At 41.8% G+C, this 27,104-nt stretch overlaps 1 long non-coding RNA gene across 2 annotated transcripts in view; it reads left to right on the top strand.

Annotated features, from left to right (window-relative positions):
* Window positions 1-27,104, top strand: part of LOC130148730 (uncharacterized) — a 57,888-nt gene that overhangs the window by 8,286 nt on the left and 22,498 nt on the right. The gene's annotated exons all lie outside the window — the stretch shown is intronic.

The following is a 27,104-nucleotide window of genomic DNA, read 5'->3' as shown; positions in this document are numbered from 1 at the left end:
GCTTTTACATATTCAATGGTTGTCTACAACATGATTCTGATAGCAACATTAGACAGAAAAACAGCATGGGCCATCAGCTACAACTCACAACTACAGTAATGGAGGTTAGTGTCATTCAGCTGAAAATCTGGCCTCTGAATACACAGAGTTTGTGTGAGCACCACTGCACACGTTTCCAAAGCCATCCAGAATATTGCCGCTATATTGTAGGTAGTAAGGCAGAAGGTACAAAAAATGTTTTAAAAGACATAGTTGTAAATTCATTTGCAATGCTGATGCAGTTTCACGCGTATTTTCCCCAGCCCTGAAGATATTGTTGCCAAAGAATTGTGTCTGGTAGCAAAACATGAAAACATAATAATCCCAGGTCTGACACTGTGTCAAGGCAAAGATCAGAAATTACATAGTGATAAAACACATTCTCTAAACCCACAGTTGAAAGCACCTCAAATCAAGGACAAATGCTTTTCTGCCTTGTATTTTATAATTCATTTATTTAGGCCCCTCTTGAATTTATCGGTGAAGTACTTGAGAACTCTCAAAGAATGCACTAGTCATACTTAGAATAAAATGGGTGTAGTTGAAGATTTTAAGTTAAGCATATGCTGAAATGATTTGCCAGATTTATACTGAGGAGTGAGCTCACAGGTCACAAGCTGTGATTGGTAGAGTTTTGTGGCAAAAGATGTTGGTACTTCAAGCTCTGGTTTTGCTTCTCATTTTCTTCAGCTATTTGAGGTCCTACCAAGTGCTATGATAGCTGGAACAAGAGAAAAAAAAAAGCTGGAAACAGCAGAATTTGGCAACAAATATTTCTTCACTGACAGACTCCAAAGTTTGGGTACTGAAGTTGTAGATAAGCAAGGGAGCATGTATGATTGGGAAAATCCCTGGAGACCATTTGCATTAACTCTGAACCCCATCATGTTGTTGTGATGGTAGAGAAGACCCTGAGCAGAACCAGTCACACAGCAGAAGGTCATTAGAAGCTCAGTGGGCTTAATGTCATAGGAAAGTCATGAGCAGTGAGCTACCAAACTGCACTCTGAAACCTTTATCTTACAGTGAATTTATGCTATGTAAGGTACAAGGCAGTGGAAAATCAGGCTCTAAAGCTATCTGTCATTGCATTCAAAATGTTTACACTTTAGCCAACTAAAATATCTTGGTGTGTTCAAATAATTGTAAATTCATGATCCTGAAGCCTGTCCAAAACCAATTAAAAAAGCCAGAACCTACAACAAGGATGTCACAAGTCAAAGAACATTAAATGTGCTGCACAGGTCTATATAATGAACACATTTGGGTGGGATTGCTTGTATGTTCACAGATTTGGCCTGGCTTAAGCAGATTTAGCTCACTTTATTGGAAACTGCATCCTCTTACATTAGAGTTGGATCTTCTTCCAATACTCCTCTGGTTTTCTAGTAAGTAAATACCAGCTACCTACCAGCTATGTTTACATCCAGGTCCGACTCCCTACATTCTTAATCATTCTCACTAGAGCAAATAACCTTCCCCAGTCTAATGTGAGTATAATTATATTTCATTACTTCACAACTGAGCCATGAAAGAACCATAAAATGTTATATGTTGTTCTAGAAGCGGTGAGGGAAACACTGAATAATACTACTCCTCAGCAATGCTGGCATCTATGGATGGATGGGGTTCATGGTGCTGCGTGTGTGCAGATTGTCTAATACAGAAGCATGAAAGGGGAAAGTTCAAATAACCTAAAAGAGACTGAACTACCATAATGAGAGTACTTCTGCAGGGTTTCCTAGCTATTATTTCCCAGTGGCAATAATGCCAAAGACAGGGAGAAAGTGTGTAGATAAACATCTCATTGATGAGGACAATGACTGCGTAAGTTTGCTCTTCAGACATCCACTGTTGTCGTATATCCTGCTCCTTTGTTAACATTTGAACTTGAGTGAAAATGAGGATTGTGAAAATTGGTGGAGACTTGAGGTTCTATTTTCCACTATTGTACAGCCTTTTTATGCTGCCAAGGTGGCACAAAAAAGCACAAAGTGGGGAAGGAGCACTCTGCTGCTAACAGCATCTCAGGTTAAGATGTTCTGGTTGGAGCCCAGGACGTGATTCCAGGGCAGACATCTTTCCAGTCCCACAGAGACAGGTGACCCTCTGGTGACTGTGCTGCTAGCTTACGTGCCAAGTATGCCAAGTATAAGATGTGGAAAACACTTATATAACATTTATGGTATTTTTTTTAGTAAAATTTAGTAGAAAATAGTAACCAAGGAATACTCTGAAGCAGCTCCTCAATCTTTTCCTAGTACTGGGCAGGCATTTTCTAAATTAGCGTTTTCCATTTTAAAAATGCTGATTTGTCAGTGGGAATATGTCAAGGTGGATATTTCACATTGGAAATATTCATACTTAGTAAAAAGATATTTGATTAAGGGTCATTGCAAAGGTTTTGGAATGGTGTATTTTGTATTTATTACTCCTCTTTCAGAAGAGCTCTTATTCTTTAAAAACAAACAAAAAACTAAATGGTTTTTTTTGTTGTTTTAACAAAACAATATATTCCTATTAACATTACTTTTTTGAAATGTTCTGTTTTATGGACTTCACAAACTCTATTTTTTCCCCCTTCCAAACCTGGATATGTTTCAAAATAACAGAATTTCATACAAAATTAAAGTTCCAGTTCTGCCATAGCCCTGTCTGAGCATTTAGAATGGGCAATGATGGTTAATCCCTGTAATTACCCCAATAAACCTAAACTTGCAGAAGAGAGAAAAAAAACCAAGAAAAAAATTAGGAGAAGAAATAACTTATGCAGATTTTTGTAATGAACATGTCCTCAATAACCTAAGCATGCATACAATTGTCCCTGTAAAAGAACTAGTTCTACTTATATACAGGAGCTTTCTAGCAGTAAACCTGTATCTACCCTATGACACTGTTGTATGAAGGAGATATCAGTGGTATGGTAAAAGCCATTCCTCTAGTCACTTTTTTCAGCAGGCTAGAATAAGCAGATGGACTTTTTTAAATCTGTGGTGAAAATAATCACTCATAAAACCATGGAATCTGAAGGTAACCATTTGGGGCCTTTTAAAGCTGCCTTGCTTTCCTCGACTGTACTATTTCAGCTGCTCATTATTGGCATACTTAAATATTCATCTACAAACTTGGAAATCCCAGTTCTCTTTCTGAACTGAGTGTCTCTAGTTTATTCACCCAAAGTCTGAGAGTTTTATTTTTCAAGTAAATTTAACAAATGCTTTATATCTCTCTCAAATCCGTTTTCAGAAGATTAAAAGAGGGAATATTTAAAGAGGATATAATTTCATAAGGCATTCACCTACTTAGTAAGATTGATCCTACCTAAGACTATGGATAATTTAAGCCATCTGACCAAATCACTTTTCATTTCTAAAAATGCCTTGATCAGGTTGTATAAAGTAAGATGGGCAAAGGGGGAGAGATGTGTCGACAATAGTAAATACAGCCAGGTAAACTAAAGAGCAGGGAGAGAACCGCAAAGATTAGGAAGAAGGTTCCATGCTACTGTAGCTTTTTGTAAAGTCAAAAAGGAACCAAAAGAAAGTTCATGACTTTATTTATTCCAGGAATGTGTAAATTTGGATTCACAGAGAAGTAACATACTATCTACATAAAACATTTCCATTTGCTGGCTCCTCCCATCTGGATTTACTGGATTATAGCCAAAGAGCTGTAACTGCCAAATTTTTCTCTTAACAGAAAATCCATCTGAGCAGAATTTAATATTGGCAGAGGGTGTTTGGAGACATGTGTGAAAAATTAGAACCCTTTAAGGGAAGAAGTCACCCAATTAAAAATGTGCAGAAAATAATCTATCATACATTTCCATCAAATTCCTTTTGATTTCAAATACCAAAATAATAACTGGATCAGACCGCAGTTGAGTCTAGAGCTGGCTGAACTGTTTGTTATGGATTTACCATTATTTTTGGAGAGAGAAAAAATCTGAATTAGGCTCTTTAATGTTTTTAGTTTTGCTTTTTACATACTTTCTTTGTGGAATACCTTGCTTAAATAATTCTCAGTCCTTTGGCTCTTTGAAACAGCTTCCTTTGAGCATTTAACTGCATTTATCCATGTTATGTGTTTGTACTTTCAAGTATTGTTTTTTCCTGACTGGATGACTCTTAAATTTAAAATAGAATCATAAATCAGGGAATAAAAATACCAAGCTGCAGCATATTCTGTTTCAAGAGGATAATCATTTTCCTAAAATGTATGAAACATTTGTAACCACAGGCATTTGGAGGAAATGCTAAATAAGGCAACAGATTGAGAATACTACTAATTAACAAATCACGTTCTTCAGCTTATTAACAACCGTATTTGCTACTTAAGAAGGTTTTTTTTGTCTTGCTCTGTAAATACTGACTCAACCCTACCACAATATGGACCTGTAGAATGGAAATGAGTGAGGCAGAATTTTTCTGCTTTGTAGAGAAAAGCAAAAACCTGCAAAATAATTCTTTGAAGCTCCTCTTTGTCCTGAAATAGAGCTAACTCTTTAATTTTGATTTATTGTCAAAACACCTTCTTGTTTAAAGAAATAACCCCATTTTTTAAGAAAAAAAAAGTCAAAATCATTTCCTTATTTCCAAAGTAAATATTTAATTTTCAATATTCTGGGGCAAAAACATTTGGGTGGCATTCATTTGACCAGCTGTAAGCACCACAGTCTTGAATACTTATCTTTGAATAGAGTGAATTGACATCCAGACATGCCTGTTTCTCTGAGTTGACTATAACTATGGAGTTAGACAAAATCCTTAACTCAGATTTGGCTACAGACAAGAATTTTCCCAAAAAAAATCCCCACCCCTCCCAAACCTGTCTTTTTGGGAGTAGGTTTGAAATTACTGCACATATTGAACTCTTAAATTTTTCATTACTTGTCAGTTCAAACCTGAATTATTCCACGTATTTGGCCCAACCCCACTTCTGCAGCATGCCCCAGAGAGAGAGAAATGGTCATATAGTTTTTATTTCTTCATGTTGATAAAGATTTGAGTTCTGTTATTTCATCCCCATTTCATTCTTTTTTTATCATATCTGTAGGGTGTGTTACAGAGTTACCCTTTATTCAAAAAGAATGGTAGGGTGATGGGTGGACTTGATCTTAAAGGTCTTTTTCAACCTAAATGATTCTATGATTCTGTTATTCTCCACATTTCTTTCATTGAGGCAGTCACCGTTTCTGGGCGTATGCAAGCAAAATGTTCACCCCACCAGGCATATCACTGGAAGTCTGAACAGAAACAGCTCAGTGAATTTCCAGCCTTGTGGTTTCTGTGATTGATTAAATAGAGTTCTATGCATTCCAGAAGGAAAGACAAACAAAATCACACACTTCAAGGAGCATCTTCTGTAACCAGCATAATACAGAGCTGAGAAGTTATTCTGGTATTTGGTAACAAGAATTTAGCAAAGATCTTGGCTTCACTGTGAAGCTGCAGGACCTCACGAGCTGCAGGCTGGCATCCCAGATACAACCAGTGAAGATAAAATAACCATATAAGAAATAGAAGATTTGTGGGCTATATTCCTATATTGGCAGAACTACTTGACACAATGGAAATTAATTTTGTTTCTTTTCCCTTGCAAAAATTGTGATATACCTGTCATCTTGTGTCTGGTTTGGTAACCAGTTACAATATTTTTCATAGATTCAAAGCACAATTCAGGTTAGAAAGAACTTCTGAAACTCATGTGGTCTAATCTCCTGCTTAAAACAGGACTAACTTCAATATTAGATCCGGTTGCTTGGAGTTTTGTCCAGTTGGGTTTTGAGTGTCTGCAAGGATGAAGTCTTTGCAGGCTCTTTGGACAACTCGTTCTGGTGTTTGGCTGCCCTCAAGGAGTTTTTTTCCTAATGAGAATTTCCTTGCAGTTTGTCTCTGCTGCTTTATCTCCATCTTCTCTATAACTAATTAATAGGTAGTTAAGCAGCAATTAAATCCCCACTTTTGGCTTTCTCTTCTCCAGGCTGAACAAACAGAATTGCCTCAACCTCTCCTTATAAGTTGTGCACTTCAGTGTCTTGACCATTGTAGTGGCCATCTGCTAATGCATATTATAATTTTCACATTTTCTGCAATTTCTTACAATTGCTACCTTAAAAATCCTAAGCCCTTGAATTTACGTACATTTTTATTTGCGTAATTGCCGATGCATTTGCTGTAACCTGATCATCCCAAAAGAGAACTGTTTGAAAAATGTAACCAGATTTTCTAGTCATCTGGTCTGTGGAAGAGTGAATTACTCCATCAAAGGAGCCAAATTTAACAAGGTAAAGAACTCCATTTAGCAACCATATCAAAAGCAGACATTGTTTCAAGAGGCTTAAGACTCATATTCCATCCAGATACCATCCCAGGCAGTTAGCACAAATAAGTTCCTAACTACCTATTTAAAGGTAGATGGAGAATGTATTTCCTATCTAAAACTGTTTAAAATCCAGAAATAGTAATAAGTGTGTACATAGGGTTAAAAAATGCACATACGTTTCTGGAGCCATGCCAGGAAAGAGCAGTGACAGTACAATCAAAATTAGTACTGAACCTCTTTTTGCCAGAAACTATTAACATAGAGTGTAGAAGGCATGACCGGAATTAAAATACTGATTCCTCTTTGATTTCAGTAGAATGACACCAGGGCAGACCGGCAGATTTTTCTCCCTGAAGAATCCCTAACTACACATTCAAACCAGAGGACATCCTCCGAGCCCAGTCATCCTTTCATGTTCATGGGAATTATTTAAAATACTGTAGCAGAGTCTGAGCCTGTGCTCTTGGCTTTATCCATCTCTTGCTCTTGCATGGGGAAGCCCCGGAGTTAGTGTCAATCCAAAAGCAAGCAAGTTGTGAACTGAAGCGAGGAGTAAGCACTGTCCTGAGGGCTGGTGTGAGTGCCTGCTGTTCCCACCAGCCCTTCTGCAAATAGGTCAGCAGCCAATTTGTGCTCTTTGCCTGGCCATGAGCGCAGGCTGCCAGGAGGGAGGGAATCAACAGAGCTGCAGTAGCCCTGCACAAGCTTATAGTCAGTGCTGAGTGCCGGCTAGTTTCCATCTCTAAATGCTTCACCCCCTCCCTGCAATGGGGAGAAGGTTGATGGCACTTTCCAGAGAGTCTAGGGGTGGGTGTTCATTTTTGAGGGACAACTGGGGATTGGCAGTCTTGGCTGCCCGTTGGTTGCTTTTGTGCTTCTGGGAGGGAGGGCTGAGCAACTTCTCTGACCCCAAAAGCTTCAGCGTGCTCTGAGGCTGACCCAGTGCCAATATGCTTCCTGTAGCTGATGTATTTTTCTCATCCTCATAATCAGTGACGCCATCAACTGCAACACCAGCTGCAGTGGAGGAGAGAACCTCTGCCAGGTATGGGGTTGTTTTTCATACATAACAGGATTTGACTAGTTTATTGAAGGAAGTGGGGTTGATTAGTTGTGTCACTGGGCTGCTCATTTAGGAACCAGTGGCAAAGAGTCCTTCCCCAGCCATTTATGCTGGGTTTAACTACTGGGGCAATGGACACAAGGAGGAAGTCAACAACCTTCTAACCGAGCTGGCTTAGTAGTGGCTTAATCTGACTATTTCAGGATTTCTGGATTTACGCCCAGAAGGCAAACCTAGTATGTGATATAAATGATTAAGAAAAATACTATCATTAAATAATATAATATATTCTAGAAATTAGAATAGTATAAGTTGTTATTATATTTTAGAACTGAATGTGTAGGCAAATATATGTAGCTAGCTGGGCTGCTAATACCCAGAAATTCTTCCTGCGTGCCCTGCACAAAGGCAGGACTTTTCTCCTGCTCTGGTGAGCATCAAGCAAGCGTACTTACAGTTAGTATCTGTCCTACTACATATGTATTATGCTATTGAAGTGTATATGTGCAAGATGTCCATTGTGTCCCAAGTATTTCACATTTACATGACCCATGCCCCCAAAAAAGACAAAGCAACTATGTCTCCAACCATTTAGTTTATTTGGAAAAAGAGCCTCAAGGCTCTTCCTGCCCGATTTTGTTGGTTCCTTGCTGTCGAGTGGTAGCATTTTTGATCTTTCTTTCTTTCTTTCTTTCTCCTATTAGCCTTGCCACTCAGCCTGTTTTGTTTTAAAAAAGAGTTACTGCAGAAGTTTCCAAAGAATAATTATCTGGGGAAATACTTGTGTTCTCTGGAAGCCAGTATCATTAAATACCTGTGGATTTACTTCAAAGCAGAGGAAAGTTTAAATACAGAAACACTGGCAAATTAGCTCATTTCTATTTTTTTATCTGCCTATTTTAGATTTGTAGCTACAGACAAACCTTAATGTAGGGTAAACTTTTGCTTAAGGAGGCACTATTCTTTGCTGTGAGACGAGGGTCAGAAACAAGCTCTGGAAATATTTGTCAATAAACCCCTGATAAAACTAGGAAGCTATTCATGTGGTTTGTATTCACACTACGTCTTATAAAGCACTATTTATCATGGTGACAGCCACCAAGCAAATCTCATAAAGGGACACTGCTAAACAGTTTCAAAACTAAATTATTGAGTTGGAGCATCAGACACTCAGCTAAGCTGTGTTCTGGGAAGACACTAGAAATATCTCATATCCACTTGGGGAAGGAAAGCATATGGACTCATGTAAATGAACTTTAATATACAAAAGTGATATACTGAGCAAAGTAACAAATGGTGCTTGCCACCTGTTCAACATGAAAGGATACCTTGAAATTAGAGGAGGATGAGAGAGGGAATCAGATGTAAAGGATACATTCACTGAAGATGGTTTGCAGTGGGTTGTTGTCCCTGGAGAAGAATATGTCTTACTCAGGCAGTGATCCTGCACACCAACAACAGTTGTAATGTTAGCACCATGTATGCTTTTCCTGGTATGTTTAAAACATTAGGCAGTAGGAGGATAGCTGGTCATAGAAAGAACAGAGCTAACCGCACTTGTGGCTTCGAGACAGCAGGAGTTCTGAGGCCTGGAGAGCTGACAGCAAGTCTCGAGATGGGCAGGTAGAAAATTTTGACCCTCTGGTTCTCTGTGGGTATTCCCTGATTTAAAAGTTGGGCTTATTTGGGCTGGCTTGGCTTTTGAGTTAGAGAAATGCCTGGCTTCTCTGCCCAAAGGTAATGAGATTGTTTGATTTTCTGTGAGGGTCTTCACCAAGAGTCTTCTGTGCCAGCTACCACAGTACTTTCAAGAGTAGTCTGGTTCAGGGCTATGTGGAGGCTGTGCAGAGGAGGCAAGCTGCACAGTTCCCTGGCTGGTACTTTTTCCAGGCCAGGAGAAGAGCCAGCATAGATCCCTTCTAGCAATGATGCAAAGAAGGAAACTGGAAAGGCTAGTACCCAGCATTGTTTTATGTAAAGATCTCAAAGAAGCAGCCGTCAGTTTCCTGCTCTGTTGCTGTTGAATGAGTGAGCTCAGCTTTTCCTCTTGCTCATCTTTCCCACATCAGTCAGGGTCCTGAGTGCACCAAAAGGCTTGAACTGCTCCCACCTTTCCTCCTGTTCCAATAGTCCCTCTTGTCTCCTATTTCAACAGTATTTTCCCCATGACATCCCCTGAATCCAGGTTTATGTAATATAAGTAAAAAAATGAGTCAGAAATGGAGCTAACAAGCCATGCATCTGTCATCACCCCCTCCCTCAATTTGTCTCTGCTATTATATCCCACAAACTTGACCATAGTTTGTCCTTTCAGCTTGCAAGTTATTAAGGCGAAGAACTCTTTGCATGCATTTGAGCAGCACACCATTCAGTGGGGACCTAATTTCTGCTTGGGGCATTGCTATAATATTAATTACAGTAATTAAAAGTCTCAGGTGTGCTTTGGCTGGAGTTGAACCATAACAAAAAGCAAGCCTGTAGACTATAAGCAAGGAAGAAGCTTACTCAGCCATGACAATGGAGTTTCTCACTTTTGTCAAAGATGGGATGATGGTTTATATTTTTCTTTCCTGAAACAGTACAGCAGATTCCCTCTAGGAAAGCCCAGGGGTTCTAGCCCAAGGTTTTTCTCAGTGAGCTGGGCACAGAGATAAGTGCCCTAGGGACACCTCCATACATCCCTCCTGGTATACCTAGATGAAAGCCATCTGCCAAGAACTCCCTAACACCATATCACGCTTGGCCCACCAGCCATCAGTTTTTCGCTGTCCTGGGTTTCACTCTCCAGGCAGAGCATCTTAGCAAATCCATGTTATGCTCAGCCTCCAAATAGGGATCTTGTGATTTCTTTGTATTTTCACTACACATCCAGGTACAACTGGAATTTCTGCTGATTGTAAGAGCCTTGCCTCCAAGGTAATTAGACTGGCATCAGTTTTTAGGCAAATAAAGTCTTTTGTCCATACATGTGCATATATTTTGTCAGGAGTGGTGCATCTATTGCTCTGCTAGGCAGCTATCTCAAGCCTGCACCTTGTAGACTAAGATACATTAGGTGGCATTTACCTTTGTACACTGGCACCGGTCATTTGTATCCATGTATATGGCAGAACTGCCTGAGCAGTGAGTGGCAGCTCCCTTTTTGTGTAATGACAGGGGAGCATTTTAAGATTTGTCTAATGCTCACAATCACTGGCTTCACTCAGTTTCCAGCTTCAAGACTGGGGCTGTCAAGCTGTTTTAGCACAGCAGAAAGTATCACAACAGGGAGCTAGGATGACAGGAATGCACAAACAGTTAGCAGGTTCATTAACTCATAGACTTTCTGGAAATATGGAAATAGTGCTGTGGACTAACCTTGAATTCAGGAGACCTGGGTTATTCCCATGTCTCTGCCACTGCCACAGTATGTGAGCCTGGGCAAGAGGTTTGACTTCTCTATTTTACCTCCTACCCATGTTCGTTGTGTAAATAACTAGGCCTTGTTACTTAATCCCCATAAAATTCCTGTCAGGTTAACATATTTTTCAAATATGAAAACATGTTCACAGGGAGGTTGTAAACTGCTCTGAAAAGCTTGAATGGAAATGCCATCCCCTCACTCTAACCACTCTTAGATGAGAATCTCTCCCTGATTGATTTCACAAGGTGATCTGGCAAATCAAGTTAGAGACTAGAAAGCTGGAGACTTTCATTTATAGACATATTCTTAGATTGGATCCTTTTCCTTATTCTGCTGTCATAGCTAGCATTGGCCTGAGGAAAATGATAGATTGAGAACAAGAGACAGAGGGAAAAAAGAGGATCTTGCTGGCACAGCAGGCAGGGTCAGCAGTCAGCTCAGGCAGGGCCTGTTTTGGCCTTGTCTGTCCCTCTTCTGGAAAAGACAATTGGATAAAGGGAGGGAGATTTGTGGAACTTTTGAGAGTTTTTCAATATTAAAAATGTTGTCACCAGACTAAGCTAGTATGGGAAACATTTGCATCCTAATTGCATTGCATTTTTCACATTCGATCAATGATTCATCATATTTAGTTTGTTCTTTGACAGTTGTTAGTCCTAGGTTTTTCAGAGAAATGTGCAAGTAACTTTGTAAGTAGATACTGTAAGGTTGGTCCACCCAAGGCAAATTCCTAAAGCCAGGTAGCTGCCTAATCACCTGGCCCATGAAGGTTTGTTTCCCCATGTTCATGGTTCAAAGACACAGTGATACACTGATTCCACACATTACCTAATTACCACACTGAATTATTTGTTATTCCAAAGTACAAGTTACTAGAACAGGAAGGAATGTTTTGAACTGTCTTGGTTTCTAATCTACCCAGATGAACCAAAGCACTGGGTAATTACTTTTAGGTGCTCTTCAAAGGGCATTGTAAAGCAGCGCAAGGCTTGAAAGTAGTGTCAGTTGCATCTATTTTTGAGGCCATGCCTCTGTTCTCTATATGCACCTCCCTCAAAAGAAAATTAATAGTCAAAGGAAGGTTTGGATGGTCTTCATAGTTTTCGGAGTCTGAGTTCAGTCAAGTACCTGAAAGCTGATGTTTATTTGGCATTTACATATACCCCATATTTCAGCAGATGAGGAACCAGTGAAACATTCTCTCACTTAAAAATTTCCAGTTCTCTGACTTGTGGCAGTGGCCAAAAACTTGCAAAACCAGCTTTTCTTGTGGTATTTTGGCCTTTTTGGTCCTGGTCCCAGGAGGAAATAGGTAGTTTAAAAATACCTAAAAACTTAATTATGAGAGCATTTCAGGTAGTTACAGTCTACCTCCAAAACAGAAATGTCCTCAGCTGACAACACTGGCAGATTTTGGGGTATGTCTTCTGGATGAGGTAGCTCTTTTCAGTTAGTTGATTCCACTGCTTGTGGTTGACTGAATTCTCTCAATGTATTTGATAAAAGAGAAACATTCAGGTTAAATTTGGGTTTATATGTTCTCACTGTAACTATTAGAGTTTGTTTACTCCTTTATAGCTTGCATCTGTCTTAAAACAGACGCCAGCCGTACTTGTATGCTGTTCCTAATTACATCTTTCAGCCAATATATTCCTGAATACCGAAGAAGAAAAAAACAATTGCCCCTTCTCATGTTCTCAGCCCTTCTTACAAATTCCACAATGACAGTGTCTAACCTTTTGATGCTACTGTAGCCTTTAGAGGATTGCATCTGAGGACACCACAAATACCTACTGGTCAGTAACAACAGCGTAGCTGGTACACCCTTGCCTATGTATATGCTCTGGGGAGCATGGCCTGTCTGCAGGAAAGACATATTATTTCTCAGTTCTTCAAGGCATTTTCTATGCCTTGCCACTGTGGAAAGGCTCCATTTCTTTTGTGTAAGTTCACTGTAACCTCACTGTAAGTGAACTCTATGTAAGTTAGTTCATGGACTAGACTTGGAGTCACAGTTGGGAAAATACTTTTCTCTCACAAGCTAGTGCAGAGTCAAACATAGCAAAGCAAAGTTGAGAACTGAGCTAAAAGGATTAGCAAAGATGGCAAAGAAGGTTTGTAGCCACCTTTCTGCCCCTGCCCATTACCCTGTAGAGAAGCTGCTGTTAGCCCACAGACAGAATATCACAGGCATTTAAGGTTCAGTGCCTTTGTAAAAGACTAAGAAATTTTGGGGGAACACCAAGATATTTAGGACAGTCAAGTCAAGAACTGGTTCTAAAAGTGAATTTGAATTCATTTGGGGTGGAAGTGCACATCCTGAAAAGAAGCACCTGGTCTCCTGGTGGCAGATCTTCCACTGCTAGATCATTTATTTGTGAGGAGATTTTTTTTACCACCTACTAATTCACCAGCCAGACTCAGAGTAGAAAGGCTAATTACAAGCAAGGCAACAGGAATTTTGTTCTACTACAGATTCTGATCAACTGCCTTGAGTTTCTCCTGCATTAAATATTTTGAATCCTCAGCCACCAGCTGGGATTTGGGCAGAGGCAGAAAGACAGCCATACAAAAAATAGTGAGATACTAAGCTAGGAGGCTGATGTCCCCTGCCTAAGTAAGGCAAAGAGACTAACTCTTGTGATCACCCAGGGATTTTTTAGTGTAACACAGCCTTTGGGATTTATAATTCAGGCCGCTTGGGGTAATGTTGTTCTGATTATGCTATAACGGTCTCCCAGTGTGATAGTTACAAAAAGGGCAGTACATAATGTTATACACATTCATGTTTTCCAGGCCAGTTAAACAAGCTTTCATTTTTTTTAGAAGGAATCTATTCAAACTTTGGCAGAGCAAATCAATAATTGTGTGTTTCCTTTCTTCCTCCCACTTGGAATCTAGTCTGGATCACGCTCAGAGATGGTGCAGGGGGAGGAGAGAAAGGGACCTCCAAGAAGTTAAATTCCTCCCACGATTAATTGAAGCAAAACAACCCCATTTCATGCACTGCCCTCCACAGCAACTATATTAATGTGGCACTTTACCCTGTAACAACAAAACAGAGAGGCCATAGCTCACCCTGCTGCAGTCCCAGCTCTGGCTGTTCTCTGAGCTGTTTTTATCCATCCTACCTAGACAGAACCTTGGGCTGTGGCCCTTGGAGCTGTCTGATCCAAGGTCTGATCCAGATTTCTGGCCTTAGTTCTCCTCTTGCTACTGACATCTGCTCTATCTTCAGCATCCTTTGGGTGTCACTGGCATCCAGCTGTGCATTTCACAGGATACTGGTTTGTTCTGCACTTGCACCAGCAGCTGACTGGAGCTCTGCCCCATTAGCAGCACACCACACCACCAGTTTCTAGTACCGTTTAACTGAAACGAGCTGAATCCTGAAGAAATTAAGCAGGCTGCATGTAAAACAGTGACTACATTTATATAAACTTTCCTGTGGCTTCCAGTTGGTAGGAGGTGAATGGAGACGGAGGATGCAACACCTGGGAATGCAGATTTGAAGAAATGTGGGAAGTTATTGTAGGACTCTCAAAAGGCAGCATCTGCTCCCCAGACTTTAAATGAGCCCTAACAATAAAATAGGTGGTCTGGAAGCTCTCTTGCATGAAAACCTGGGGTTTAATCAACTGCCCCAATAAGGCAAACAGTCCCATGTGCAGATTTCATATGAGCCTGATCTTTAGAGGATTTTGTGAATATGGTGGTGAGCTCTGACTAAACCCCTGGTAAAATCCTCTAGGATAAACCCATAATTCATGGCCTTGTCTCATCTTAGTCACTGAATATTCACACTCTGACTTAGTGAGGAGTTAAAAAAAGAAGTACACTCACCTAGCAGAGTAAAACTGCTGTTTTCCATTTAACTCTTAAAGATTAACTCTTAAAGGTTAGCATTACTCTTAACCTGAAGAAAGAAAAAGCCCAGCAACTAACGAAGTTCTGCTGCACTGGTCCTCTGCTAAATTTGATCTCTTGCGGATTGGATCCTCAATCCATCTCCTTTGTTTATTCCTCAAGTGCAGACCTCTTCAGCTGACATTGTTCCACTTTGAGCACTAATTCCATGTTGAGTCATGGTGCTGGAATGCCAATAAATATGGCCGTAACCATGCCCCAGTTTGTTACTGCACATCATTTTGGCACAAAATTAGGCCTGTTCTTATCTTTGTCAGCTTTTCTCAAAAAAGGAGCTTCAGGCCTGGCTGTGGCCTTTGGGTGCAAAAACAGGAGAAAGATTTTAAAACAACAGAAGTAGTTCATACTTTGTTGAACCAATCTACACAGAGAGATGGGCTTCCTAGCTTCTGAAACTTTGCCAAGTGGGGAAGTCCATGCTTCCCGCTATAAGGATGACTCTCCATTTCTGCTAAGTCAGGCAAAGAATTGCTACTTGCTAATTGTGATAGGATCAGAAGAGGCCCCAATGTGACTAGTGTTAGGTAGGGCTCTATTTCCCAATATCTGTTCCAATGATGGTTGTGTGGTTAAATTTGTTGCTCATAAATCACTTATGGCAAGAAAAAGTGCATACTTAATAAACCTCTTTCCTTCCTTCCTCCCTCCATGTGTCCGTCCCCCCCTTTCTCTCTCTCTTTTGTTCTTTTCCTGTTTCAAGAACATCTTAAAACAATTGGATTTTTGGCAACTGTTCCTCACGAATAAGTTGTCAAAAAGTCCTTCAACTAAAATGAAATCACAAGCAGGCCCATGGCAATCCCCTTTCCTAATAAGGTTGTCCATATCGCCTGGTTAAGGCTGTCGAGTATGATCCATGTCCCTGGGGCCTGGAATGCAGTGCAGTAACTGAGGCATCTATTTAAAAGCTAGTTGAGAGATAATTGTGTTTATCTAATATTTAATCATTTGTACGAATTGTTACAAATAAATCAGTCTCTTGGATATTGTCCTTGTGTAAAGAATTTGTATCCAAAAATACAAAGCAGGAAATCACAGGCAGTGCAACATACAGGCAATATGAGTTCTGTGCAGATCCCTCTGCAAATTGCTTTAGTTTATATTACATTAAAAAAAGCAGGGCTCTTTAGGCTGCAGGTTTCTAGGCCTGACTAGTAGAGGCACTGCATCTTAAAATACTGTGAGGTTGTACTACACCCTCTGCCCTGCCCTGACCAGGGGGACTGCAGCTGGTAGTACTCTGCAGAGGGTTGGCAGGTTGTTCCCAGACTCCAGCCCCAGCACAAAGGGGATTCTGACTCCCACACATCAATCACCCTTGCTGCTTTGCTGTTGAGCAATACTTTTTAATGAATGAGCCATTATCTTGAAACTGCTTTGGAGTGAGTGCCACTGGCTGGGAGCCAACACAGTTTCTTCCTTTATTGAAGGGTGTTATTTTATTTGTGAACATCCTTCTTGTTCTTAATGACTTAATGCCACCAGCTTCTTGTTTTTAACTGAAGTAATATGCAGTCCCAAGGCCAGTTTTTAAGCTTGGGTCCCTAAACCTGCATTCAGTCACCTAGCAATCGTTATGCCTAGTGAGTAGCATTCAAAAATGCTTCCCAAGCAGGTCCAGGTACATACCAGCATCACTTTCCAACTATGTTTTCCAATGACAGCTGAGTGTGGGAGGTCAGCTGCAGGGCAGAGCCATCCCATCAAAGTAAAGGAGGACATAGACTTTTGTTTGTGTTTTCTGGGAGAAAATAATTTCTTCATCCAAGATTTCTACATTCAGTGGTCACAGTTTCACTGTAAACTCCTTGATAAGGTTTAGGTAAAGTAAATAGATTGCATTTGTGTTTACAGCACACAGTGAAGGAATATGTATTCATGCCAGGGGAAGATCTCATTAAATCTACTTATACCGCTTACGTAGTACAATGCTTATACATTCTTCTCCAGGGCAGAGTGCTGGGACTGTGATTAATGAGGACAGTGCCCTTTAAAATCCTGCACTGACAGAATCCCATTCCCAGAAACCTGGGTGGACCACAAAAAGAAAATTTAAAAAGGCTCCAAAATATGTTAAAATTTTACAGAAAATTATCTTTTCATCCTTCCACTGCAAAAGCTACAACAAGTGCAATGCAAAGAGCCATTACCCAAGATATCTTTTGCACTGAGTTAGTCTAGTGGGATAAACCTTATATAAATAACTGCAAATATATATAAGTATGTCCATTTTTATATATACATATAAAATATTTATTTTTATACGTGTGCATGAATGTATGTATATATGGTGTGTTGTTATATGTACTGTGATGGCACTGGGATTTCTGTCCCACATAAAGAAGATCTTTTTTGAACATTCCCTAAAAAAACTGCCCCCAAAGTGGAACATTCCTTAGAGGGCAACTTGTTACCAACCTTGGCTCCGTTAACAGTAACCATTATCTGTCTCATCATTGACAGCAGCAGCCTAAAGGGATCTATAATTCACTGACAAGAAACAATTTAATTACCCATAACTGTTGTAACTTGCAGATCAGGCAGCACAGCGCCCCAAGATAAGGTCCATACAGGTTGTACCCAGGAGCTCCTTGACTCAAGTGCTTTCTGCAGATGAGCCTGGGATGCTTTGATCCAGAGCCAGGTCTCTGGCACACCAGCAGCACAGTGCAGCCTGAGAGCCAAGCACTGAGGTCCAAGTCCTGGCTCCAGAGGCCCTTCCAGCACTGGCCTGCAGCAGCAGCCAGGTGAGGACGGAGGATTCCACATTGCTCAAAGTGGAGCTCAAGAGTTCATTTGCTTGATCTGTTTCATGTATGAAATTCCTCCTGGCATGAATCCTAAGTGGCTCCAGAAATGTGATCCTTCAATATCCCACCACCTGTTGTGTGATGTATGGAGTCGCTGTAATCCTGCATTCATAGTCAGGGGAATATTTTCAGGCATCCAGACTTTGATCTGTACTTGGATTATGCAGATGTTTCAAAATGAGCCTAAATGTAAGGCTGAGTATTTAAGCACATAGCTTTTTGCTTTGTCCTGGAATGAGTTGGGCTCCTTTCTTCTTGGAGCCTCCTCAGGGAAGGACCCATGCCAGATCAAAGTTTCTTATAGCACACAAAGATCTATTGTTTCAAGAACTGCTACAAATTAGCAGCTGCACTTAAAGGGTGGAGGTATTTTTCTTAGCCTCATTTAGAATTGTTTGGAGTAATTATCCTAAAGTACATTGATAAAATAAAAGTCCCTCAGGGGCTGCCAGTTCTGTGAGGATCCCAGTCAGCCACACATTGTTGTCGGATATCTGATCAGTACATGATGATGTGTTGAAGGCAAAGTGGAGCTAAACTGCTCTAACTGTTCACAGAAAGACTGCTTCTGTTGCCTCTAGCAGCTGTAATGAGCCTTAGTGGTGGCAGCCATGGATTTCTCCCAGAGTTAATGAGAGGACCCACTATATACTCAGACAACACACGGTGGAAAGGGAGGCATCCCTCCAGCATGCAGATGTCTAAACTACATCCTTCACCCACGCCTGAACCCCTCTGCACTTCTGGATGTACCAAAGGCAAGCAGTAGATTACATGGTCAGAAGGCCCAGAGAGGGTTTTTGTAGCTGTAGTGCTACTCCCCAGCCCTGCCCTCAGCGTTACTGCAGCACAGGCAGTGACAGCCAGCCCTCCTCCTGCCTCTCCAGTACCCTCCAGTCCAGATAGGCAGGGTAGAAATGGAGAGCTGGGCACTCAGCAGCATGGTGGAGGTGGTGGGCTGGGGAGGGAGGCAAAGGCCTAGCTGCCCTCGTTTGACAGCTACCTGAAGAATGTTGTTTCCAGCCTGCACGACTTGAATCCTTTCTGGGAACTTCACTTTAACTGATGAAGGTGTGATGCTGCTACAGATGAGGATCTGTACCAGCGCTGGCAATTTGTACTATCCAAATGGAAGTGTTTATGTAAAGAGGACTCAGATGCAGCTAAGGAACTAGTGTAACCAGCTGGCACCACCAGTGAGCAGCGTTACCCTCTGCCCAGGCTGGACATTTCTTGGGACTCTCCTTTTAGCTTGGGTTTGTGTGCTACCTACCGCAATGGCCAAGTGGCCCATGCGTGTGCTCTGTAAAGGGATTCTGCTGTTATGAATAACAGGACAGAGAACACCTATGCAGAGGCAAGATTCAGCTCCATGGAGCTGTCATGGTTGATGCCTTCCCTTTGCTGTTCTGGAGGTCTTGAGCAAGGCTACAGAGAAGGGATGTTCCCCCACAGCAAAGCCTGGGCTGAAGTCAGAGCTTTACTCCAAACCTCACATTCTTCTTTTGGAGGAAATATGGGTGTTTAAAAACAAGCATTCTGAACAGAAATAAACCAAGCTATTTTCAAAATCCTCTGTACAAGGCGAAGTCAGAAGAAATCCACCTGGAAAAAGCAACTGTTTTTAAATAGTTTAAAAACTAATCATATTTTACACTTCCTTAAATGTTGTTGTTATTGTTTCATTATTTTAGGGGAAGTCACTAGTACAGCATAATGTGAAAATATAACAGTGAAAGTTTTATCTTGTGGTCATCACAAAATCAAGAGGGAAAGAGGTCACTTACGCTGTCCCTGTTCCCATTTCAGGAAGATAGTAACAACAAAGTTGGGGCAGCTGCAATTGAGCATACATTAGGGCTTTATTTTCTGTCTCAGAGCGTCTCCAGCCAAAATTGTTTGGATCCAGGTTGGCTCACAGTTTTGATCATAATTTCTGGCACACTCTGTCCCTTACCTCTCCCCTCTCCTAAGGCAAATCTTGCTCATACAAAGTGAGTGCCATTTTCCACTAGGTTTAGCTGGCCTGGAAAGGGGTGCAAAGCCAAAATGCTCAGGGAGCAGGCCAGTGCATCCAGCCTTCCCATGGCACTGTTCCCCAGTGCTCCTCTGGGACAGGACCCCTACCTGCACCCTGTGGCTGCAGAGCTGTAATGTGGCTCCACCTCTGCCACCTGAAGAGATGGAGAATATGATCCAGGATGTCCCAGGGACATGGGGACAGAGCACAGAGTTGGTGAAAACACAGTCATTCAACTCAGTGCTGTAACCCTGGTACCAATCAAGTCTGCAACAAAGATAGACAGGACAGGGGAGACCACATTGCTGAGCAAACTGGGACGCTGACCTTCAGCACACAAAAAGCCTTGTTCTGAAGTGGTTTGAGGTCAGTTGTGTTATCCTTTTCAGGTCTGGTAGGTGCTGCTATGGACACTCCCGGCTGGCCCTTCGGGGGGTCAGCAAGTGGACTCAGGCTCCATTTTACTAGGAATGCTGAGCACATGAGCAAAGATGGGGAGTTTGGCTAAGAGTGGCTCTGAGATTGTGCTGTTCAACACACAACCAGGACGTGCACTTGGGTTACTGGGCCTGGGTCCAGTAACTGAGAGGAAGAAGGTTAGGGATGCCTCACATTTCCCTATTTGTGGGAAGTGAATTAACGTGCGCAAAATTCCATTGTGCTCATTTAACTTATTTATAAGAAAATCACACAGATTTAGCTCTGAAGTCATCCAGAGCACTGCTAGCCTTTATTCATGGTAACATGAAATCTCATTCCAACCTTTGATGCGCTTCCCCACTCTGTCATTATTTAAAGTATGGTTTTACTCTAAAGATTTTCTGAATAAAATTGGCAACTGCTTTCTTAGTAGATACATTCCATGTGCAAAATCAGAATACCAGTCTAGTGACTTCAATAGCAAGAATTTTTTTCACATGTTCCTTTTTCATGTTGACGGTGCAAAGGCCAAATTGTACTCTTGCATCTCAGGCAGCAGCAGTACCACTCTTCCCTTTTGACCCTAAGCTTTTAGCCAAATGAAGGTCTGGTGGACTATTTCCTTTAAAAGGAAAAGTGTTGATGAGGAAGGTACTTCTTTTGATGCACTTCTGTTAATGCACTAAGGGTATGCACTGGTCACAAATCACAGGAGAAATCAGCCAAAAGGGGATAATCTCTTTTCTTACACCTCTAAACCAGTCAGACACCTTTTCTTTCTTGCATAGCTTTTTATGTTGCACTATTGGAGTGTTTTTGTTTCAAGGGCTCCTTTTACATCTCTGCTAGCTCCCCTTGGCTGCTCAGCCTCTATCTCAAACACATAAGCCTTTGTAAAGGAGAGGCAGTAAAAGCTCTCCCCCCTTCTATGCTTCATGTGTACTTTCATCTGGGGTAGTGACACATACCTGTGTTTGATGTGGAGGTTCCTGTAGGTTTAATTATATGGTTTCTTGTGGAACATAATGGTTCCTTCAGCTGTCAACTGGTGTTCACTGTGGCTGGCCAAAGACAGTATTAAGCTTCATTAATACCTGCTCAATCAGATTCTGCACTCATTCATCACTCTGCAATCCCACGGAAGACAAAGACAGTCCCCGGTGTGGAGGGCTTGGGTACAACAGCATGCACCACGCAGGGGTGTTGCAGTGTAGCCCGGTCTGCAGGCTGCTTGGGGTGGGGAATGAGAAACAAGTAGGGGAAACTTGGCTTGATTTCCAGATCTAAAGTGAATCTTTTTGCATAATGAATCAGAAAATTGTGGTTGTCTGAGAAAGAACTTTGCCAAAAAAATCAGAATATTATTAAATATTCTGCATTAAATAATTCAGAGGCATCCCTGTATTTCTCTGGAGAAATCTAGCCTGGGTTCTGTGGAATTTGAGGAGGATGATTGTTTTCTCTGAAGGGGTTTGTTGGGGGCAGGTAGGTTTTAGGAAAGGATGGTGGGAAGCTTTCACGGATCCTGGCTACCCAGTGTGCCTCCGTACAATGCTTGCTCAGCATCAGGGCTCTTAAAGGAGAAATTCACACAGATGTGGGTACGACTGGGCTTGCTTTAATCGCAACTCAGAGCTGGGTCACCACCTCAGTGAGTGGCAGAGAACAAAGAGATGCAGCACAGCTTATACACACTTATTAAATCATTAGTCAATGTCCAAAGTTTTTGGGAGTTTCCTTTGGTCTTGTCAGTTCTGCAAAATCATCATTTGACCCTGTCCCAGTTGATTCATCTATTCTGGTTCCAGTCTCTGCCTCAGTTTCAAGATCCCCTTTGGATCATGATCTTCTTTCCACTTGCTTTAACTTACACAATCCTTCAAGCACACTTACTTATTGAACAAGCAATTCCTACTCATCTATATTCATTTTTCTAAAGACATCTGTGTTTCTGAGAGCACCTGTGTATACAAATTGATCATCTGTTGCTTTTCCATTATCCTACTGATTAACTTGACTGGGTTTTAAACCAGCCTTGGATTAGGGCTATACAAGGGCTGAGGCCTGGTTCTGCCGGTTAGCAGCTTCAGCGCTTTAAATTCCTTAATTCAAAATACATTTTCTTTAACAAGGGCACCAGGGGTTGTTCAGAGTTCAGGCTGGTCATAGAAAAAGCAAAATATCTACTTGGGCCTTAATTTAGAGCTGACCAAACAGGAAACAATAAAAATACAAGAATTTTTGTCTATGTAAGGACTTGAAGACCTGAGAGCTACAAACCTGGGTTCAGCTCCATGCCCACTTCCCTCTCTGTTATAGGAGAGCATCCTGTGGGATGCTAGAACCTCCATGTAGGTCAACTCCTCTGTGTAAACCTGGTAGTAAAACAGATGTCCTTGCCCTGAGCTGCCCTGTACCCCCTTGAGCCATTAGTAGCCCCTTACATGGTGCGGGACTTAGAGCAGATCGGGCTGCGACTAATACCATCTACACTAAGTCCTCCTCTCTTATAGTCCCTTCCCCTTTATGACAGACTTTATTACTGCAGCTGTGCACTGGCCTCATGGTTCCAATGATTTTTCCGTAATACTCTCAATCCCTTCCCTGCTCATTGCTCTGAGTGATTGGTTCCTTGCCCTCATATTAAATTATGCTACATTTTTCTGCAGCAAACTGCATTATACTGTATTACAAGCTGGTATTTACCATCTGCTGGCCCAATCTCACTAACAAGCCAAACCCTTTTGAATAAAAGGCATTTTTCCTCACAGTTTGTACTGCCTCCAATGCCAGTATTCTCTATGGACCTGAAGCACATTATTATTTCATGGGGTATCCTGCAAATAGATCCAAGCAGATGCCAGGGTTTCCTACAGGATATATCTGTGATAATGTATTTGCAGGATTTGGCCTTTCCAAGGCAGACAGGTAAGGCAAGAAGCTATTGCAGTCTTTTTGCTGCCCTCTTATAGTAATTAAAATCTTTCACAAGTGCACTTTGCTTTTTTCTCCTAATCTGGTTTTTGATGTTGCTTTCCAGTTTGATCAGTTCTATAAATTAATTAGTCACAGGCTTTCCCCCAGAGGGCCATTAATTGCTGACTGACTCAGAACCACTGGACCATTATGCTGACTGTATTCATTTAGGTTTCTAAAAGATGCTCAATACCCCTGTCCAACAATTTGCTACATCTGAACGTAATGGAGTGCTAAGAACCATAAATGTCCCATACGCAGGAGCCCCCTAACTCTCCCCCCACCTCCCTCTGCAACGCCTCGGAGAACAAACAAGCCTCACAGGCAGGTTCCTCCCATGGGGAAAGGCAACCTCATTCACTGCTTGATTGCTCCACTGAATCTGTTTTAGTCCTGTTGCTTTCATTGATCTGAGTTTGAAATGTAAATTGGTCTAAAAAGATAAACTTCCAGCTCAGTCTTTGGCAATGGTGGTGAGAGGGAAGAAAGGGTTCTGATGATGCTCAGAGGTGACCTCAGAGTTCAATAAGCATCTCATTACCCCCAGCTGGAATAAGGTTGCTGTGAACTGGGGCTTTGGGAGTAAATTAAGAAAGGGTAAAGGTGGCCCCAGGCTGGGAGGATATCGAGAAGGTCAAAATAGAGTGAGTACCTCAGGCTTTGTCATGAATTCATATGCAAAAACCCTGTGGCAAGACACCTTAGTTTAAAAGGAAATAGCTGCAGCTAGCATCCCAGGGAATATGTATCTGAAGCTTGGTGCAGATTATTTCTTCATGTTAACAAATGTGCATTTTCTCCTGTACGTGGGAATATGTAACCCTTGAGTCTTGCTTTGCAGCTCCTTTACCAAAAGGAGTACTTCTTGATCATAGCAGTACACATAGCTGTCACAGAAACATCTGTGCAAGCCCTAAACTTGGCTGCATTCTTCTTGCCCTGATTTCTACACTGCTCTACACCCCTTGACTTGTGCTTGCAGTGCGGATTTTTAAATGGCTTGAAGTGTTATTAAAACAGGGCTTGTAAGGGAAGAAACAGCTTCTGCAGACCGAGGAATATGGTGTCAGCAAAAGAAAACTATGTCTATCAGCAGCATAACTGTATGTGTGGAATGATTTTTTATAAATATCTGTGTCACAAGACAAAGTACTTCCATGTACATCTGATACATTTCAACTATTTTAGGGCTTCTGGGTTCTAGTCTAGTGTTTCCACTGGTTGGCTAAAAAGGATAAACATGAACATTTAAAATTAAATATTTACCATTATATGTAATAATAAAAGTTACTTGAATGTATTATTATATTAATATAATACTAAATTATGAGATATTGTTATAGTGTGTAATATAAATATAAATATGTAAATAAAAGCATGGGCATGCTTTGAATCATTTTGCATGCTTCTGCTCAAGAACAAGGGCTCAGCCTTCCCACTTCAGCTGTGCAGAACATGGACAAATAACAAACACAATTTTTCTACTCATCTAAGTCCCAATACCTGAGTGCGAACAACCTGAGGGATAAGGAAATGGGGAGGAATAGCCTGAGTAGAAGCTTGGGGGTACATAGGTGGGAGGGTTTCTAGAGGCTTGTGCTATGCTTTGGGAAGTTTGCAAAGGAGTTGTCATTTCACATTCGTTCCCTTAATTGTCTGCAGTTTGGGAAATTGCAGGGAAATATTGGAAATTGCAGTGACACCAACAGTGATAACCTCTACAGAAATTGTGCAATCAGCTTTACTGGCAGGACTAACATGCTCCAAAGGGCTTAGGAAATCGACTGCTAAGCCTGTCTCCTGGTGAGAGTAAGGCATGAAGTTTTCATGAGTCCAACACCCATTGACCAGGTTCTTTTAGATGTTTCACACAAGCAGGGTTTGAGGTTTAATATTGTATTTACTTATTCGTAGATATTTGACAGCATGGGATTCTGATTCCACCGAGTGATACAGCAACTTACTAAAATCAGAACCCAAACACAATATATTGCAACATACAGTTGGATCATGATACAAACATGATTCCCATTAGTGGCTGAGGGCAGCTCAGGCCCATTGCTGTCTTCAGGGTTTGTTTTGTTGGTTAATGTTTACACTCTGTGTTGGGCTGAGCCACAAGTACACTTCACCCATGCTGGTCTGGCTGGCTCAGGAAGATAATACTTCCCTATTATTTTGGGGAAGGCCATTTACACAACCAGTTGACCCACTCAACAGATACAGCTGTTTATCTAAAACAAAGGCCACCCTTCAGTCCCCTTTATGTTAAGATAAGTTAAGCTTCCTTTACAACAGCTGTGGTCACTTCTTACATGCTTCTCTGCGCTTCGTGAGCACATCATCCTTATCTATCTTCTTTGTGCCTTCTTCCCCTGAAGGTGCTCATTGGTCAGCCACAGAAGTCCCCTAAGCTTCAGAGCAGGCAGTGTTTCCACCTGTGAAGTGGGCAAATTAATTTATACATAAAGCATTCCTGTTAGCAAAGGACAGTATCCACACTTGTACGTTTTAGAGGCAGGACCCTACCATCTCCACCTAATTTTTAGTTGCTATCAACCAAATCACAGAGGCTAAACTCTTTGCTTCTGGTGGCAACTGCTGGCACCAGTGCACAATCCGGGCTGACCACGTGCCCCAGGCAGTGAGCTGCCCTGCCTGCCAAGCTGCTGTGTTAAATTAGCAGACTCTTTTTCTGTAAACTGTGCCATACGCTGCGTAGCTTGAGTTCCTGGCATCAAAGTAATAGTGTCCAGCATTTTTTTAATGGATGGTCATCTTTCTGGGTTTTGTAAGACATTTTCCCCGGCTGGAGACCATACATGGCTAAGATTTATGTATATTTATTTCAATGGCCTATTCGCTAACTCTACAAGATTGTGCACACAACACAGGGCATCCAGAGCTCATTTACCCCAGAATGGGGGAGGAGCAGAGAAAAAGACTGAAGACTGAACAAGTGAGACCAATATTAAAAATAATTTTTTATAGCATTCTTTTGAATGAATACACTTTTATAACATACTTTTCTCCTAAATGATGTGTTCAGGCAGAGGCCCAATGTTGTAAAAAGACACATAATTGGCACTCAAACAGGTCTGAGTTATTGCCTGGTCGGTGTAATTTTACACCTGTCACTGCCCATATATTTAGAAAGAGTGAAAAAAACAGACCTGGGGTTGTTTCCCTGCTGCTTGCCTTCAGGCTGCGCTGACATGCTCGCTGAGTTTATAGCGTGCCTTTGTGAAATGCGGTGCCTGCAGAGGCGAAACCAAGAACTCATCTAAGACACAGCTCCGTGGGGGTCAGCAAGTGGCCTCTGGTGGCAGTCACCACAGGAATAGCACAGCTTTTCAGGTTTGACCCTGCTTTCCCATCTCCTTTTGCAGGAGGCAGGAGCCCACCGTGTGCCAGTCCCCATCCCGATGTGCCCCTCCTCACCCAGCATCACCCAGCGTGCTGGAGGTGGGCAGCCGGGCAGCGTGCTGAGAGAGCCGCCTTCTAAGGGAACTTTTATTAGATGGTTTTGTGTTGGGTTTTTTTCCCCCTGGGATTTGCTGAAAGTACCTAGCCTGTGGCCTCAGCTGCTTTTCTTAGGCTTAAAATATACAAATATAAGAATAGAAATCCAAAAGTGCTGCCAGCTGAGGCTGCCCAGACGTCAGTAGCAGTTATTCAGAAGAATAACAGCACAGCCCAGTCCTCTTTAATTTACCTTCTTTCGGGTGGCTGGGAACAGAAGGCTGGGTAGGACTAGTTACAATGCCTGCCCCTCTCCCTGCCCTCACTTTTTGAGTCAAGGCGAGTTGCAGTTCGCCCCAGGTTGGTGGGCTCTTCCACCCAGAGGCAGAAGCCCCACTCGGAGCTGGAGAGCAGGTGCTCGGCCATGGCTCTCCGGGAGCATTCTGCAGGTGTCCTGACACAGAGGGGCCAGAGACTGGGGAAGCAAATCAGCTGGAAACTCAGCTCATGAGCCCGGCTGTGCTAATCCCCTCTGTGGAAATGCTTGTCCAGGTACTTCAGGGCCCTAGGCGCTGCTTCTTAATCCTGCTCCTTCATTTGACCCAGATGGATGATTATTTTTTGATTCTTCTTTTTCTAGTTAGTCAGTGAGTCAGAAAC

Source organism: Falco biarmicus, chromosome 4 (genome assembly GCF_023638135.1).
Source record: "Falco biarmicus isolate bFalBia1 chromosome 4, bFalBia1.pri, whole genome shotgun sequence".
NCBI lineage: Eukaryota > Metazoa > Chordata > Aves > Falconiformes > Falconidae > Falco > Falco biarmicus.
This window is presented reverse-complemented; position numbering and strand designations above follow the sequence as displayed.